At 36.6% G+C, this 17,770-nt stretch overlaps 1 long non-coding RNA gene across 1 annotated transcript in view; it reads right to left on the reverse strand.

The window, feature by feature from the left end:
- Positions 1 to 679: 679 nt before the first annotated feature.
- Positions 680 to 17,770, reverse strand: part of LOC123333768 — a 113,935-nt gene continuing 96,844 nt past the window's right edge. The window contains exon 3 of the long non-coding RNA XR_006551312.2: positions 680 to 794. This is a non-coding gene — a long non-coding RNA (uncharacterized LOC123333768). The remainder of the gene's footprint in view (positions 795 to 17,770) is intronic.

Here is a 17,770-nt window from a genome sequence, read left to right on the forward strand (position 1 = left end):
CAATATTTAATTGTATTGCATCTGAATTTTGAATGTTAGTTTAAAAGCCTTTACCTGCATTTAGGAAAATGGTGTTTTTTTAAATTAATTTCTAATGTGTTCTGAAACATTGATAACATTTGTTATATCAATCTTTGAAAATATTTTAGTATTTATTATGTAGATGGGGGTCACATGGACATCAGAGAAAGCTTTACTTATTTCTTTCCAGTCCTCCTGTACTATATTACTTTTTCTTGCTAGGAGCTCCAGTACAATGCTGAACAAAGGTTTAAGAAGTAGACATCTTGGCTTTATCCCTAATTGTAGGAGGAAGGATTCAGTCTTTGTCCATTAAGTATGATGTAAGCTGTCGGACTTTTGCAGATGTTCTTAAATCGGGTTGAGAAGCTTGTGGACCATGTGAGAGAAGGAACACAGAGACTGGCCGTGTGCTGAGCCTGTGCACCGGAGGGGGACCTTCTCACTCCTCTGGCCCCACTTGCAGACTGCCATTCTGTCTGGGACTCTAGGGATTCTGAACCGGCACACTAAGCCAGCAATGGTACTTCAGGAATTTGTTTAAATTTCAATGTTCTTCTTACTCCTTTTATGACTGCCATCTTTTCAAGTTCCACTGAAGACAACATCAGTTTGTGGGTCTTTTCTGTCATCAAAGAGAACTGTCATATTTTAGAACCCTGGCTGTCTTATAATCTCAGATCTCTGATGACTTAAAACAATGATTTTGTACATTGTATGCTTTTTCATCATTCCTCCTTTGGGAGGAATATTCTTTTCTACTTGCCCATATCCTAAATGGGAAGAGAAGTGGCATCAATTATTTATGCTACAAAGATTTTTGAGCCCCCACCATGTGCCAAGTCTTATGCTAACTGGAATTTTGTGATCTGAATAAAATTATTATATCTCTCCACTTGGAGTAAGGAGCCTGAGGCCTGATTATAACTCTACCTCTCACTTGCTGTAAACTGATTCAGTTATAGAGCCATTCTCTGCTTCCATTTTCTTCTCTACAAAATGATGGTTACTGTGTTGTGAATATCAAATATAAAGTGGTTTAAAACCTCTTAATTTGGAAATATAAAAAAATTATATTTGTAAAGCTATCTTTCAGATTAATTTAAGGCTCCATGACCTTACTATTGTCACAAATTTACCAAGAATAACAATTTTTAAAAGGGTATTAAAATATTAAAGAATTAGAAATTATTTTAAAATGTCCAGTTGGTAACATGCTTCACATTTTGGATTCCTATGAACACTTTCAGAAACAGTGAAATTGGGTTGAAATTGCCCTGTCATTGTATATTATTTATACATAGAAAGAGAACCCCATGTATGAAACAAAGGTAATGGAATTTTCTTCCTGACACAAATCCTCTTGAAAAAAAATCAAAACATGTAGTATAAAGGTTTATTGAACTGAGTTGTTAGATTAGAAACATAATTTAAAAACAAGAGAAAGCTTTTATTACAAAACTCATATTTTTGCAGGTGAGAAATCAAAAGCCCAGAGAGGTTAAGTGATATTCTCAAGGATTCACAGAGAAATTACCACATGACAGGGATAATTCCACAAGTCTCCTCACTTCTAGTCCAGGGATCTTACCACTAAATTACTCTACATTGCATTTCTATAATACAACAGGCTTCATTGCTTTGTTGCTAAATAACCTTTTAGTTTTAGAACTGTTTTAGATTTAAAAATAAATTTAAATAGTATAGAGTATACACTATGTTCAGCTTTCCTTATTATTCACATCTTACATTAGTCTATTTATTAAAATTAATTACCAATATTGAAACATTATTATTAACTGAAATACATAGTTTATTAAGGTTTACTTTTTCTGATCCTGTTTAAGTTATCACATTATATTATATTTAATTGCTATGTCTTAGGATCCTCTTAGCTGTGAAAATTTGTCAGACTTTGCTTTTAATGACCTTGACAGTTTTAGGGAATCCTGGTCAGATATTTTGCAGAATACCCCTCAACTAAGGTTTGTCTGATGTCTTTCCTATGATCAGAGTGGAATTCTGGTTTTCAGGAAGATCAGAAAGGTAATCTGTTTTTGTCACATCCTATCAAGAGTACATACTATCAACCTGACTTATCACTGTTGATGTTGACCAAAATGCCCAGTAGAGTTAGTGCTTGTCAAACTCTAATCATCTGATGCCTTTTCTATGATACCTAAATTACTCCAACTTTGGCCAGAGTTCTTCAATTGCTTTGTACCCCTTTGACATACCCCCATTACTCTGTGTGTGTGTGTGTGTGTGTGTGTGTGCACGTGCACTTCTTAGCTTTTTGCCACTACAAGATGTTTTAGACCCCTTTTGTCTATTTTCTGCTACAGTCCTAGAACCAGTCATGACCCCCAATAATCCCTCCTATTACATATTGTTAATGTGAGCACTGTGTATACTCATTACTACTGGATGTCACTATTTCTAGGCCCCGCTGATGGAACAAGGGAAGCAAGGGGACTGTATGTGTGTATGTTAACTGGTGTACCTTCACATACCTACACATATTTCTATATGTAGCTCTCTGTATCAGTACTGATTCAGTGTATCACACTGAAACCTCCAGGTCATTACTATGTCGTTCATTCTAGCCTCCACTCTTTTCTTATCTATAACCTTGCACTTCAATAATGAAAATCCAGGCTCCTACCATCTGCTATAACATTATTTAAGTCCAATTCCAGTATACTTGTCTAATGATGTAAGAATTATAAATCAGGGACTTCCCTGGTGGTTCAGTGGTTAAGAATCTATTTGCAAATGCAGGGGACATAGGTTCGAATCCTGGTCCAGGAAAATCACACACCATAGGGTAACCTCACCCCTGTGCCACAACTACTGAGCTTGCTTCCTGCAACTACTAAAGCCCACACCACATGCCTAGGGTCCATGCTCTGCAATAAGAGAAGCCACGCCAAGGAGAAGCCTGCACACTGTAACTAAAGAGTAGTCCCCACTTGCCACAACTAGAAAAATCCCACACATAGCAACTAAGACACAACGTATCAAAAAAAATAAATAAATTAAAATTCTTAAAAAGAATTATTAATCAATATTTGCTTGGAAAATAACTTTATCCACTAGAGTACTTTGTTTGTCTTTAGTTGTACAGATTCTTTCCCAAAGGTAGTCGGAACAGCAATTTTTACTTCATCCCCTTCAGTGAGGTTGTTTCACAATTTAAAAAAAACTCACTTAGATATTTTTCACATTGTTAATTTTATCCTGGGATATCTGGACCTCCTAAATGACTTTTTAAAAATTTGCCTAAGTTAAGCCCTTTCCTTTATGCTGTATAGTTCATAGGTATTAAAAAGGAATGGTGGTATGAATTCAACTTCGTGGTAAGCAGCCTTTTCAGACTGGCTTCTTTCACTTAGCAATATAGATTTAAGTTTCCTCCATGTCTTTTTATGGCTTCTTAGTCATTTATTTTAATCACTGAATAGATCCCATTGAATAGATATGCCATTGTTCGTTTACCTGTTCACCTGTGAAGTACATTTTTTTTTTTTTTTTGCCTCCAGTTTCCAGTGTATGAGTAAAGCTATAATAAACATTGTGTGAATATAGTTTTCAATGTGTTTGGGTAAATACCCAGAAACATGATTTCTGAATTGTATGGTAAGACTATATTAAGCTTTGTAAACAACTGCCAAATTATCTTCCAAATGAAAGTGAAAGTCGCTCAGTTGTGTCCGACTCTGCAACCCCATGGACTATACAGTTCATGGAACTCTCCAGACCAGTATACTAGAATGGGTAGCTGTTCCCTTCTCCAGGGGATCTTCCCAACCCAGGGATCTAACCCAGGTCTCGGGCATTGCAGGGTAGTTCAGCTGGTAAAGAATCTGCCTGCAACTCAGAAGAACCCCTGCTAGATTCCTGAGTTTGGATGATCTCCTGGAGAAGGGAATGGCTACCCACTCCAGTGTTCTTGCCTGGAGAATTCCATGTACAGAGGAGTTGGTCAGGCTACAGTCCATGGATTTGCAAAGAGGTGGACATGACCAAGCGACTAATACATGCCAGAGTCCAGCTCCAGCAGCCAGGGATTCAACCTGAAGGGGTGAGCGGTGTCGGCGAGAGAGAAACTGAGGCAGCCTCTCAGTTTTCTTGGACTGCTTGTTTATTTCAAGCTTATGATTCTCTTTTATACTTTTACAAAAGCATTAGGTCAGAGGTTTGATATTTTTAGTTCCCATGGACCCAGATTTATTTTTCTCCAAAAATCATTGTTGCTCCTCAAAAGGAGTTCCTTCCTCAGCGATTCTCTTATCTACTTTTTCTCACGTGTCCTTGTGAATACACTGTAACTCATGCTCATGTCTGGGCTGCATACCACATTCCTCAGTTTAATTCTTATCTTTCTAAGTCCTGTTTGCCCCTAGTATCCTAAGCAGCTCACTATTTCTTAGAGAGCGCTTCTACCTAATAATATCTCTAAAGTCTCTAATTTCTATAAGCTATAGTAGAATATGCTAACATTACAACAATCCTTAAATCTTTAGCTTCTAACTATTTTAATTATTCCTAAACCCTAAATTCAGCAAACTCCTTTGCCATAAACTTTTCTCACAAATGGGCTTCAGATAGCAATCCCTCCCATGGCCTCAAGCTGTGGCCTGTGTGCTCACCCCGGAATACTTTTTTGTAAAAGTCCTTGAACAAATGTCATTGATTAACTTTATGAATTATTCTTTGAGCACAGCTGCAGAAGGCTTTATGCCTTCTCATGCTCCTCTCAAAAACAATAAGCACCTTAATATTCTCTTCGGTCAACTCAGCCCGAGGAAAGGGAAAAACAAGTCAGAATCACAAAGCCTAACTCCATTCCGGATCTGTGCCTGCGGAACAAAGGGAGAGGGTTTAGGGCCGTGCCTCTATTTTGTCAGTAATGCCTAACACGGCTCCCGACAAATACACACACACACACACACACACACACACACATATACACACACACAAATGCATTGGCCTCATAGAATGAAAAAGAAAGTCTTCTCTTGCTGTAATTTTTAGAAGAGCTTGTGTGGAATTGACATCATTTTTTCCCTAAATATTTGGTAGAATTCACCAACAGAACTATCTAGTCCTAGTGCTTTCTTTTTTAGATTATTAATTATTGATTCATTTTATACTTTAGATTTTAAAAGAAACTAAAAATAGAGCTACCAGATGATCCTGCGTTCCCACCCTGGGCATATATCCAGAGAAAACTATAATTAGAAAAGATACAGGCACTCCAATGTACAGAGCAACTCTATTTACAATTGCTAATACATGGAAGCAACCTAAATGTCTATCAACAGAGAAACGGATAAAGGAGATGTGCTATATATACACAATGGAATACTACTCGCCATAAGAAAGAAAGAAATAATGCCATTTGCAGCAACATGGATAGACCTAGAGATTATCATATCTCTGAAGTATCTCTGAAGTAAGTCAGAGAGAGAAAGACAAATATCATATGATATTGGTTATATGTGGAATCTAAAAAAATGAAACAAATTAACTTATTTATAAAACAGAAATAGACCTGTAGACATAGAAAACAAACTTATGGTTGCTAAAGGGAATAGCAAGGAGGGCTGGTAAATTAGGAGTTTTGGATTAACATACACACAGTATATAAAATATACACTGTATATAACATATACACTACTTGATATAAAATAGGTTAGCAACAAGGACCTACTGTATAGCACACAACTATACTATCTCGTTATAACTGATAATGGAAAAGAATCTGAAAAAGGATAAATACATATGTAAAAGAGTATTGATTCTTTTTTTTAATAGATATAGACCTATTTCAATTCAGTTCAGTTGCTCAGTCGTGTCCGACTCTTTGCGACCCCATGAATTGCAGCACACCAGGCCTCCCTGTCCATCACCAACACCCGGAGTTCACTCAAACTCACATCCATCAAGTCGGTGATGCCATCCAGCCATCTCATCTTCTGTCGTCCCCTTCTCCTCCTGTCCCCAATCCCTCCCAGCATCAGAGTCTTTTCCAGTGAGTCAACTCTTCACATCAGGTGGCCAAAGTATTGGAGTTTCAGCTTCAGCATCAGTCCTTCCAATGAATACCCAGGACTGATCTCCTTTAGGATGGACTGGTTGGATCTCCTTGCAGTCCAAGGGACTCTCAAGAGTCTTCTCCAACACCACAGTTCAAAAGCATCAGTTCTTCGGTGCTCAGCCTTCTTCACAGTCCAACTCTCACATTCATACATTACCACTGGAAAAATCATAGCCTTGACCAGGCAGACCTTTGTTGGCAAAGTAATGTCTCTGCTTTTTAATATGTTGTCTAGGTTGGTCATAACTTTCCTGCCAAGGAGTAAGAGTCTTTTAATTTCATGGCTGCAGTCACCATCTGCAGTGATTTTGGAGCACAAAAAAAATAAAGTCTGACACTGTTTCCCCATCTATTTCCCATGAAGTGATGGGACCAGATGCCATGATCTTAGTTTTCTGAATGTTGAGCTTTAAGCCAACTTTTTCACTCTCCTCTTTCACTTTCATCAAGAGGCTTATGTATTTGTGTGACATGTGGTTATTTGTGTCTTTCAATGCTTTGGTACATTTAAGTTATAAATTTATGAGTATAACATTATATATAGTATTTCTTAATTATCCTTTTAAGATCCACATGATCAATAATCATGACCCTGATTCGTGATATTGATAACATTTCTTTTTTCTCTTTTTTCTTTATTAGTTGGGTGAGATATTTACAAAATTGATAGTTTTCCAAAGATGCAGCTACTGATTTGTGAATTTTACTATTTTCTATTTTTTAAATTATTGCTACCTGCTAAAATTTTTACTATTTCTTTTCATCTACTTCAAGCTTAACTTATTTTTCTTTCTGTGGTTTATTATGGTGGAAGTTTATCTCACTGACTTTTGATCTTTACTTTTATTGAAGATGTACATTTCAAACTATAAATTTCCATCCAAATATTGTTTAGGTTGCATTCCTCAAATTTTCATAAGCTGTTTTTAGTGTTCATTTATTTAAAGTTTTTAAGTTCTCTTGTTACATCTTGTCATGTGTTACTTAGAAGTGTGTTGTTTAATCACCAGATTAGCTGGAGATTTTCAGCTAATTTTATTGGTTTCTAGTTTAATTTCATTGTTGTCTGAGAATATAATTTGCCTAATTTCTATTTTTATGAACTTAGGTTTTTAAGACTCAGAATGTGGCCTATCTTGATGAACATTTCATAGGATCTTACAAAGAATATATATTCTGCTCTTGCAGATAGATCTGTAAATTAAAATTAGTCAAACTGATTAAGTTGTTGAACCATCCTCAGTGGTTTTAGCTGATTTGATCTATCAGTTAATGACAAAGGAGTGTTGAGGTTTTGACAATGATAGTGGATTTGTCTATTTCTCCTTCCAGCTCTTTGAGTTCTAGTTGCACATACTTTTATGTTCTATTCTTAGGTCCACAAACATTTAGGCTGATTATTATGCCTTTGTGGAAAACGGAACTGTTTATCATTAAGTAATGCATTTCCCCCCTGATTTTCCTTGGTTTGAAGCTTGCAGTATCTAAATTTAATAGAGCTACTGCAGCTTTCTATCATTGTTAACATGGTATATCTGTCTCCATCATCTTACTTTTAACCTATGAGATTTTATATTTAAGGTGAGTTTCTTATAGTGAACCTATAATGAGGCTTTGTTCTTTCTCATCCACTTTGACAAATTTCTTTTAACTTGTGTTTATATCAGTCACATTAAATTGATTGTGGATGTAGCTGGATTAACACTGTCATATTCTTAAGTATGTTCTATTCATTGCATTTTTTCTTTCTTTATTCCTTCTCTAGTTTTAAGTGAACATTTTATATAATTATATTTTATCTACTCTTTTAGCATATTAGTTATACTTATTTTGAATGATTTTTGTGGTTGTCCTAAAGTTTATAATAAAATTTTTTTATAAACCTGTGTCCACTACCTATAATACAATTTATGTAGGGTAGTGGAGGTAATGGGGGTGCTTCATGACAGACCATCTTCAGCTCCTCCATCTGTCCCTGTGAAATCTGTGATTCATTTATCTATCTGCTATTACCACCAAATATGTTGTGCCAGTTATTACTTTAACATCAATTATCTATAGATCAATTATGAATAAGAGAAGAAATTGTGTCTTCTCGCATGTTAATGCTTTGAATTCCTATAATTTTCTTATGATTCTCTACTGTACTTCCATCTCTCTGATTATGTTACCCATCTGACAAGTATTTTGCTTATAGCTTTTATCAATATATTTCTTAACATTTAAGTCTTAGTTATTTTAAGCTCTCTGTGTTATAGCTGAGTCTGGGATATTTGCTTTGCCTCTTCAGAGAGTGATGTTTTTTCTCCTTTTAGCATGCTTTGCAACTTTTTTGTTGAAAGTCATGCATGGTGTATTGAATAATAAAAACTGAGCTAATAGGTCTCTAGTTGTCAGGTTATACATTAATCTGGCTATGCTTTGAGCTTTATTTTATATTTCCTGTAACTCTATGTGCCAGAGGCTTCAAATTCCTGTAATGTCAGTTTTTATCTTTGCTGTTGTCTTTGGATTTCCCTAAGAACTACTCTTGAAATAGACTGCATCTTGCAGCTCTTTTAGCTGTAATCTACTGCTATTGTATGGTGGTGTCAAAATATGGGAGAGGGAAACTGTTGTATAATCTTATGATTTAATCTCTTTGTGCTGTGGAGCAGGACTGTGATCTTAACAGGCATTTCTCAATTATCCTTATCCTCTCCTTAGGTGACCCAGACTTGCTAGAATGACTGGAATAAAATAAATGCCCTTCTTCTATGGCTTTAGGAAAAGCCTATGATAAATATTTTTCTCTCAAAAATGAACCTATTTTTTTTTTCAATGGAGACTGGTTTGGAGGTAATCTGTTAGGATTCTTTCCTTCTCCCTCACAAGGTGTTTCTTACTATCTGGTGAGTTACCTGCAAATAAAAGCCATGAAAATGTAAGGTCCCTTTAAGACTAAAGCCTCCAAGAGTTTCTCATGTAGTCCATACCCAGATAATATCTATTTGCCATTTAAGAACTCCTCTGTCTCCAGTGACTTCTCCAGATTTTCCTGTGACAGTTTTCCCTGCAATGTCAGTTTTTTGATAGGTTCACAAAAAGTCACTGATCTTCAGTTTCTTCAGCTTTTAACTGTTGCAAGAATGTAATGTTGACTCTCAAGCCCTTTACATGGTAGGGGTGAAACTAGAGATCTCATTGCCTTTTCACTTTAAAAACAAGCATTTTATCAATGTTTTCCATTAATAGTATTTCCACAGTAGCATTTGCACTATTTGTACACTTTTGTCCATTCCATGGCATCAGGTTAATGTGTATTCTCCTTGGTGATTTCCAGCTTCACAATTTAAGGGCCTTGTATTGTGGTAATGCCTTCTGCATGACTCAGATAAATAGATCTATCTGTACTCATTTATAATGCTAATCCTACATTTTGCCCTTTCTTGCATTCTCAGTCAAGTAGATCTTTTTGTTTCCTTTAACCAGGTAAACCTAAAGAATCCTTCTTCCCCACTGTCATAGAGAAAGAAAAATTCTGCTTCCTCTGTACTGACACAAACTTGAGGAAGAGATTGACGAGATGTGGAAAATTTAAAAGACTTATAGTTTAATTAAAAGACTGAGTCATACCAAAGATTTAAGCCAAGACTAAGTAGATGAAATTCAAAGTGACAAAATATTTTAACTAAAAGGGATAGTGATTAAACTGGAAATAAATATTTTAATTTGGCAAGTATAAGTTGTCTATGCTACTGAGTGGGTTGCAAGCCTTTGAAACAAGATGTAGAGAATAAAAAAAAAAAACCTATTCAAGTACAGAATGATAAAATATGTTATTCTGTCTTTTAAGCTAAATGTTACATATATACATTTGTCTCAAATAACATTTTTTTAGGAGATTACTATACTTTTTTATAGATTATATTTTCATATTTCTAAATCTAAGGCAATATTTATTAAAATGAAAAGTGAAATAGCTTTCTAGGGAAATAAATAATAGCATTGATAGCTTTTAAGCTAGTTTAATTATATTTAGTACAAGAAAGATCCATAATATCACTGAGAGATCATGATCATAAACAATTTATTACTAGTTATTTTGGGTTTAAAGCAGCAGTCTTTGAAAAATGCAAATGCATCCTCTATTCATAGAGGAAACATGATTTTCAAAGACAATCCCTTCCTGGTTGCTTGAAGATTTTCCTATATGTACACTGGTTGGCTTAGTGGGAAGGGAGGAGTTAAAACCCAGGTTTATGGTGCTGTAATTTCTCTATAGTTATGAATGCTCAGGAAGGGAAATGGATTTTGCATACAAAGGCGAAAGGCTTGGAGGAAGAACAGAAAACAAAACAAGAACAGGATCTTTAGGTAAGTCAGATTTAAGAAAAAGAATACTGAGTTAGAATTTGAATATCTGGGTATTGAAATAAGCTCTTAGGGACACACCCTGTGACCAGGAGCAGGTTATATACTCTTTGGGCTTCATGTCCTGCAATAAAATAGATCTGAACTATATAAAAGTTTATGATCATCACAAGGTTCCAGTTTAAAATACTAAGTCTCAGGAGTACATAGCTTGATTTTTAACAAGAAAATGGCAAATAGCCTACAAAATGGTATCTTTTAGAGTCCGTCAGAAGCCTGAGGCGGAAAGGCAGTAAGACGCATCCAGAGTTTTGAGGCCCTCCAATGGAGAGTGGTACACACGAACTGACCCCTCTTTTACAGAACAGTGGTAGCTAGCATAAAAGTGGATAAGAAAAAAAGCAGCCCAAACTACAGCAAATTACTAAAGACCATGTATGGCTGGTGTGACAATTTGAAATTCTTTTGATTCCCCAAACACAGTAAAAATCTATTACAACCTGGCATAAGAAAAAGTGTCATATTAGACATGCAAGACCCCATCTTTGAACAAGCATGGCAGTGCTTCCAAACTTTGAGGGTGAAGCAGGAAGATCAATAGAAACTTGTAGGGCACTGCATACATACAAACTATTGACCATCTCCATTTGGGAAAACACAAGAAAAGTATTCCTCGTCTGGACCCTGCACTGACAAGCAGTCAGAGGGAGCTTGCTTTTGGAAAAGGAGCAGAACAACTGCCCACTCCCTGAATGCTCCACCTGAGTATAAGCAGGGATCATCTGCTACTGGAGCACAGGCAGGGACTTTGAAAGATCCTGACCCCTGAGGTAAAGGCACATAGAATCCAACTCAATAAAAGACAAGAACAGGAAATTAAGAAAAAACCCTCTCTAAATCTCTGATACTTAAGACTTCATATCCTTGCATCAAGTACCAGGCAAGAGATGACTCCCAGTGGGAAAAAGGGTGTCAGCATCAAGAGATGCTTTACAGATAGGGAGAGCCTCTTGATTTTTTAAGATAAAGCGGGACCATGAGAAACTCTTCAGTACCGCAGGCCTTATACTAAGTAGTCTATCACAGGAGCAATTTAAAGCACTGTGGCGGATTCATTTTGATATTTGGCAAAACTAATACAATTATGTAAAGTTTAAAAATAAAATAAAATTAAAAAAAAAAAAATAAAGCACTGAATGTAACCAAAACAATAACAAAGATGGAACCTAGGTTAAGCGTAAAATAACTGGACTAAACTCCTATTCCCCATGGGCTCACAAAAGAAAAGGGGTGGAAGCATGCATGTTTGAGGACTTCAATATTAACTGCCACAGTCTCCTACTCATGGCTGGCGTTATTAACCAAACAACAACAACAACGGAAAAAACAAAACAAAACAAAACAAAACTATACACAAAGAGTTAGATCTGTTCTACCATCACGAAATAGAGTAGTCAAGAAAGAGCCAGGAAAGAAAATGAACTGTTGGTGTAACAAGGTTTCAGAAAGATAACTCCAGGCCCAAATGACTTTGCTGATTAATTCCATCAAGCATGTAAGGAGAATACAATGCCAGCTGAGAAAACAATATACCTCAACTCGTTTTATTGAGTCACTTATCCTGATGCCAAAAGCAAATAAAAATATTATAATAGAAGAAAATGATAAAACCTAATATTTTTCATGATGTATAATATTATCAAATCAAATCCAACAGTGAATAAAAAGAATAATCACTGATCTCGTGGGTTTTACTCCAGGAATTCAAGGTTGGCTTATATAAGAAATAATATCCATCTTATTTTCCACATTAAGAGATAAAAGGGGAAAACACACACACACTTTTGAAATTTGCAGAGAAAGCATTTGGCAAGAAACACGGCACATTCTTGGATTAAAACTTCCAGTAAACCTTAATGGAAAGACACTTTTTCAATCTGATAAGTAATGGAAAAACCTAAAGTTGATATCATAGACTATCATAAAAAGTTAAATTTCTTCCTCGATTGTGGGCAAAATCAAAACAAGATCTAAAAATATTGTAAGTTATAGAACATACCACTGATTAGAACACTCAGTGTGATGAAAGGTCAAATTTCCTCAAATTCATCTATATTTGGTACAATCTCAATAAAAATATCAGCAAGTAACGTGGACATTTACAAGCTCACTGGAAAATTCATTTGGAGAGGCAAAGAACTTAGACTAGCTAAAATATCTTTAAAAAGAAAGAAACATCATTTCTTCAAAATCTAGCATAACATTAAGAGTTACAGTAACTAATTACATCAAGATTTATTTTAAAGCTATAGCAATACTTTGTCATATTGGTAAAAGCATGGGGAAAAAATCAGTAAAACATAATAAAAAGTCTATAATTTATCTGCACAAATATGGTTGGTATTTTTGACAAGATTCCCAAAGTAATGCAAAAAACAGAACTTCCAACAACTGGTGGCACCAAAGCTGGATATTTATGTGGACTAAAGGAAAGCTGACCGGTAACTAACTGTTCATGTCATCATTCTAAGACAGATCATAGATGTAAGTGTGAAAAATCAAACAATGTCAGTAGAAGAAATTTTAGTAGGGTCTATCACTATGTTAGGGTAGACAAATATTTCTTAGAGAAAAGAGAAGATACATTATTGAAGATGGAAAATTAATAAATTGGAACTCTTACATCTTCAGTTCAATCGTTCAGTCATGTCCAACTATTTGTGACCGCATGGACCGCAGCACACAAGGCTTCCCTGTCCATCACCAACTCCCAGAACTTGCTCAAATTCATGTCCATTGAGTCAGTGATGCCATCCAACTACCTCATCCTCTGTCATCCCCATCTCCTGCCCTCAATCCTTCCCAGCATCAGGGTCTTTACCAATGAGTCATCTCTTCACATCAGGTGACCAAAGTATTGGAGCACCAGCTTCAGCATCAGTCCTTCCAATGAATATTCAGGACTGATTTCCTTTAGGATTGACTGATTTGATCTCCTTACAGTCCAAGGGACTCTCAAGGATATTCTCCAACACCACAGTTCAAAAGCATCATTTCTTCAGTGCTCAGCTTTCTTTATGGTCCAACTCTCATGTACATAAAAGACTACTGGAAATACCATAGATTTGACTAGATGGACCTTTGCTGGCAAAGTAATGTCTCTGTTTTTTTAATATACTGTCTAGGTTGGTCATGACTTTTCTTCTAAGGAGAAACTATCTTTTAATTTCATGGCTGTAGTCACCATCTGCAGTAATTTTGAAGCCCCCCAAAATAAAGTATGTCACTGTTTCCATTGTTTCCCCAGGTATTTGCCATCAACTTATGGGACTGTATATCATGATCTTCATATTTTGAATGTTGAGTTTTAAGCCAGCTTTTTCACTCTCTTTCACCTTCATCAAGAGGCTCTTTAGTTCCTCTTTCTGCCATCAGGGTGGTGTCATCTGCGTATCTGAGATTATTGATATTTCTCCCAGCAATCTTGATTCCAGCTTGTGCTTCATCCAGTCCAGGATTTCTCATGATGTACTCTGCATATAAGGTAAATAAGCAAGGTGATAATATACAGCTTTGACATACTCCTTTCCTGATTTGGAACCAGTCTGTTGTTCCATGTCCAGTTCTAACTGTTGCTTATTGACTTGCATTCAGATTTCTTAGGAGACAGGTCAGGTAGTCTGGTTATTTCCATCTCTTTCAGAATTTTCCAGAGTTTATTGTGATCCACACAATCAAAGGCTTTGGCATAGCCAATAAAGCAGAAGTAGATGTTTTTCTGGAATTCTCTTGCTTTTTCTATAATCCAATGAATGTTTGCAATTTGATCTCTGGTTTCTCTGCCTTTTTGAAATCCAGCTTGAACATCTGGAAATTCATGGTTTACGTACTGTTGAGGCCTGGCTTGGAGAATTTTGAGCATTACTTTGCTAGTGTGTGAGATGAGTGAAATTGTGTGGTAGTTTGAGCATTCTTTGGCATTGCCCTTCTTTGGGATTGGAATGAAAACTGACTTTTTCCAGTCCTGTGGCCACTGCTGAGTGTTCCAGATTTGCTGGCATATTGAGTGCAGCACTTTCGTAGCATCATCTTTTAGGATTTGTAATAGCTTCACTGGAATTCCATCACCTCCACTAGCTTTGTTCATAGTGACGCTTCCACAGGCCCCTTGACTTCACATTCTAGGATGTCTGGCTCTAGGTGAGTGATCACACCATCATGGTATCTCAGTCACTAAGACCTTTTATGTATAGTTCTTCTGTGTATTCTTGCCACCTCTTCTTAATAGCTTCTGCTTCTGTTAGGTCCTTACGGTTTCTGTCCTTTATTGTGACCATCTTCACATGAAATGTTCCCTCAGTAGCTCTTATTTTTTTGAAGAGATCTCTAGTCTTTCCCATTCTGTTGTTTTCCTCTATTTCTTTGCATTGATCACTGAGGAAGCCTTGCTTATATCTCCTTGCTGATCTTTGGAACTCTGCATTCAAAAGGGTATATCTTTCCTTTTCTCCTTTGCCTTTATATTCTCTTTTTTCCTCAATTATTTGTAATGCCTCCTCAGACAACCATTTTGCCTTTTTGCATTCCTTTTTCTTGGAGATGGTCTTGATCTCTGCCTCCTGTGCAATGTCATGAACCTCCATCCATAGTTCTTTAGGCACTCTATCAGATCTAATCCCTTGAATCTATTTGTCACTCCACTATATAATTGTAAGAGATTTGATTTAGGTCCTACCTGAATGGTCTAGTGGTTTTCCCTACTTTCTTCAATTTAAGTTTGAATTTTACAGTAAGGAGTTCATGATCTGAGCCACACTCAGCTCCTGGTCTTGTTTTTGCTGACTGTATAGAGCTCTCCATCTTTGGCTGCAAAGAATATAATCAGTCTGATTTCGGTGTTGACCATCTGGTGATGTCCATGTGTAAAGTTGTCTCTTGTCTTGGAAGAGGCTGTTTGCTATGACCAGTGTGTTCTCTTGGCAAAATTCTGTTAGCCTTTGCCTTGCTTCATTTTGTACTCTAAGGCCAAATTTGCCTGTTACTCTAGGTAGCTCTTGACTTCCTACTTTTGAATTCTAGTCCCCTAGAATGAAAAGGATATCTTTTATGGATGTTAGTTCTAGAAGATCTTGAAGTTCTTTATAGAACCGTTCAACTTCAGCTTCTTCATCATTACTGGTTGGTGCCTAGACTTGGATACTGTGATATTGTATGGTTTGTCCTGGAAATGAACCGAGATCATTCTGTCTTTTTTGAGATTTCATCCAAGTATTGCATTTTGTACTCTTGTTGACTGTGAGAGCTACTCCATTTCTTCTAAGGGATTCTTGCCCACAGTAGTATATATAATGGTCATCTGAATTAAAATCACCCATTCCTGTCCATTTTAGTTCACTGACTCCTAAAATGTTGATGTTCACTTTTGCCATCTCCTGTTTGACCACTTCCAATTTACCTTGATTCATGGACCTAACATTCCAGGTTCCTATGCAATATTGCTCTTTACAGCATTGGACCTTGCTTCTATCACCAGTCACATCCACATCTGGGTTTTGTTTTTGCTTTGGCTCTGTCTCTTCATTCTTTCTGGAGTTATTTCTCCACTGATCTCCAGTAGCATATTGGGCACCTACCGACCTGGGGAGTTTATCTTTCAGTGTCCTATCTTTTTGCCTTTTCATACTGTTCATGGGGTTCTCAAGGCAAGACTACTGAAGTGGTTTGCCATTCCCTTCTCCAGTGGACCACGTTCTGTCAGAACTCTCCACCATGACCCGCCCATCTTGGATGGCCCTACAAGGCACTGCTCACAGTTTCATTGAGTTAGACAAGGCTGTGTCCATCTGATCAGTTTGCTTAGTTTTCTGTGATTGTGCTTTTCATTCTGTCTGCCCTCTGACCGATAAGGATAAGAGGCTTATGGAAGCTTATCCTGGTTGAGTGTTCACAAAAGGCCATATTTTACCCATTTCTTTTCAAAACCAAACTTCACTTAGACTTTTTTCTTCCTTTTATTTTCCTGAACTCTGATGGTCCCGAGTCTGAGAAAATATTAAAAAGAGAATGTAGCCCCTTATTATTAAGAGCTTATCCCAAGGATTGGCTGATCACAGCAAAGACACATTCCCCATCAGGTACTGCTGATCATTTTCTCTCCTTTGTCTCATTTCCCCTCTCTCACTTCTTATCCTCACTGTATAAAGAAAAAGCCATTTTTCTTCTTGATGTTGAGTTCTTTGCAGATTTCCAGTGTTTTCCCTATTGCAATAGGGAAATAATGCTTGTCTTACTTTAAATCCAGATTTGTTTTAAAGTGCCACTACTCTTCTAAAGATTCTGTTGTAAAAATGAAAGATAACTCACAGACTGGGAAAAACTTTTGGAAAGCATATCTGATAAAGAACGTGAACCACAGTATTTACAAAACTTTGTTGTTGTTTAGTTGCTAAGTAATGTCTAACTCTTTGTGATCTCATGGACTGTAGCCCACCTGGCTCCTTTGTCCATTGGATTTCCCAGGCAATAGTGGAGGGAGTTGCCATTTCCTTCTCCAAAGGATCTTCCTGACCCAGAGATCCAACCTGTGTCTCTTGCATTGGCAGGCAGATTCTTTGCCACTGAGCCACCAGGGAAGCCCTTATAGAACTTTACCTCAATTAAAAAAAAAAAAAAGAATCATGCAGTAAAGACAAGCAACACTTTTGAGCACATCTCACAAAAAAGACAAATGCCACTGAAACATGTATAATGTCATATGTGAAATGAATCAGCAGTCCAGGTTCAATGCATGATACAGGATGCTCGGGGCTGGTGCACTGGGATGACCCAGAGGGATGGTACGGGGAGGGAGGTGGGAGGGTCGTTCAGGATGGGGAACATGTGTACACCCATGGCAGATTCATGTTGATGTATGGCAAAACCAATACAATATTGTAAAGTAATTACCCTCCAATTAAAATAAATAAATTTATATTTAAAAAAAGACAAATGCCAAATAAGCACATGAAAATATTATCAAAATTATTAGACACAAGGAAAATGCAAATTAAAGTCAAATGAGATGCCGGTATAAATTCATTAGAATAGTTAAAAGAAATAGACACTACCAAACGTTGGATCAAATCTGTAGTAACTGGACTTCTTATGTATTACTGGTGGGATTTTGAAAGCTGTCTAATATTTTTCTATTTTTTTCTGTAACAAATTACTTTACATTTGGGGCTTAAAATAACACAAATTTATTATCTCACATTTTTGTAGGTCAGAAGTCTGATATGGTTAGCAGGGCTCTGT

Source organism: Bubalus bubalis, chromosome 5 (genome assembly GCF_019923935.1).
Source record: "Bubalus bubalis isolate 160015118507 breed Murrah chromosome 5, NDDB_SH_1, whole genome shotgun sequence".
Taxonomy (NCBI): domain Eukaryota; kingdom Metazoa; phylum Chordata; class Mammalia; order Artiodactyla; family Bovidae; genus Bubalus; species Bubalus bubalis.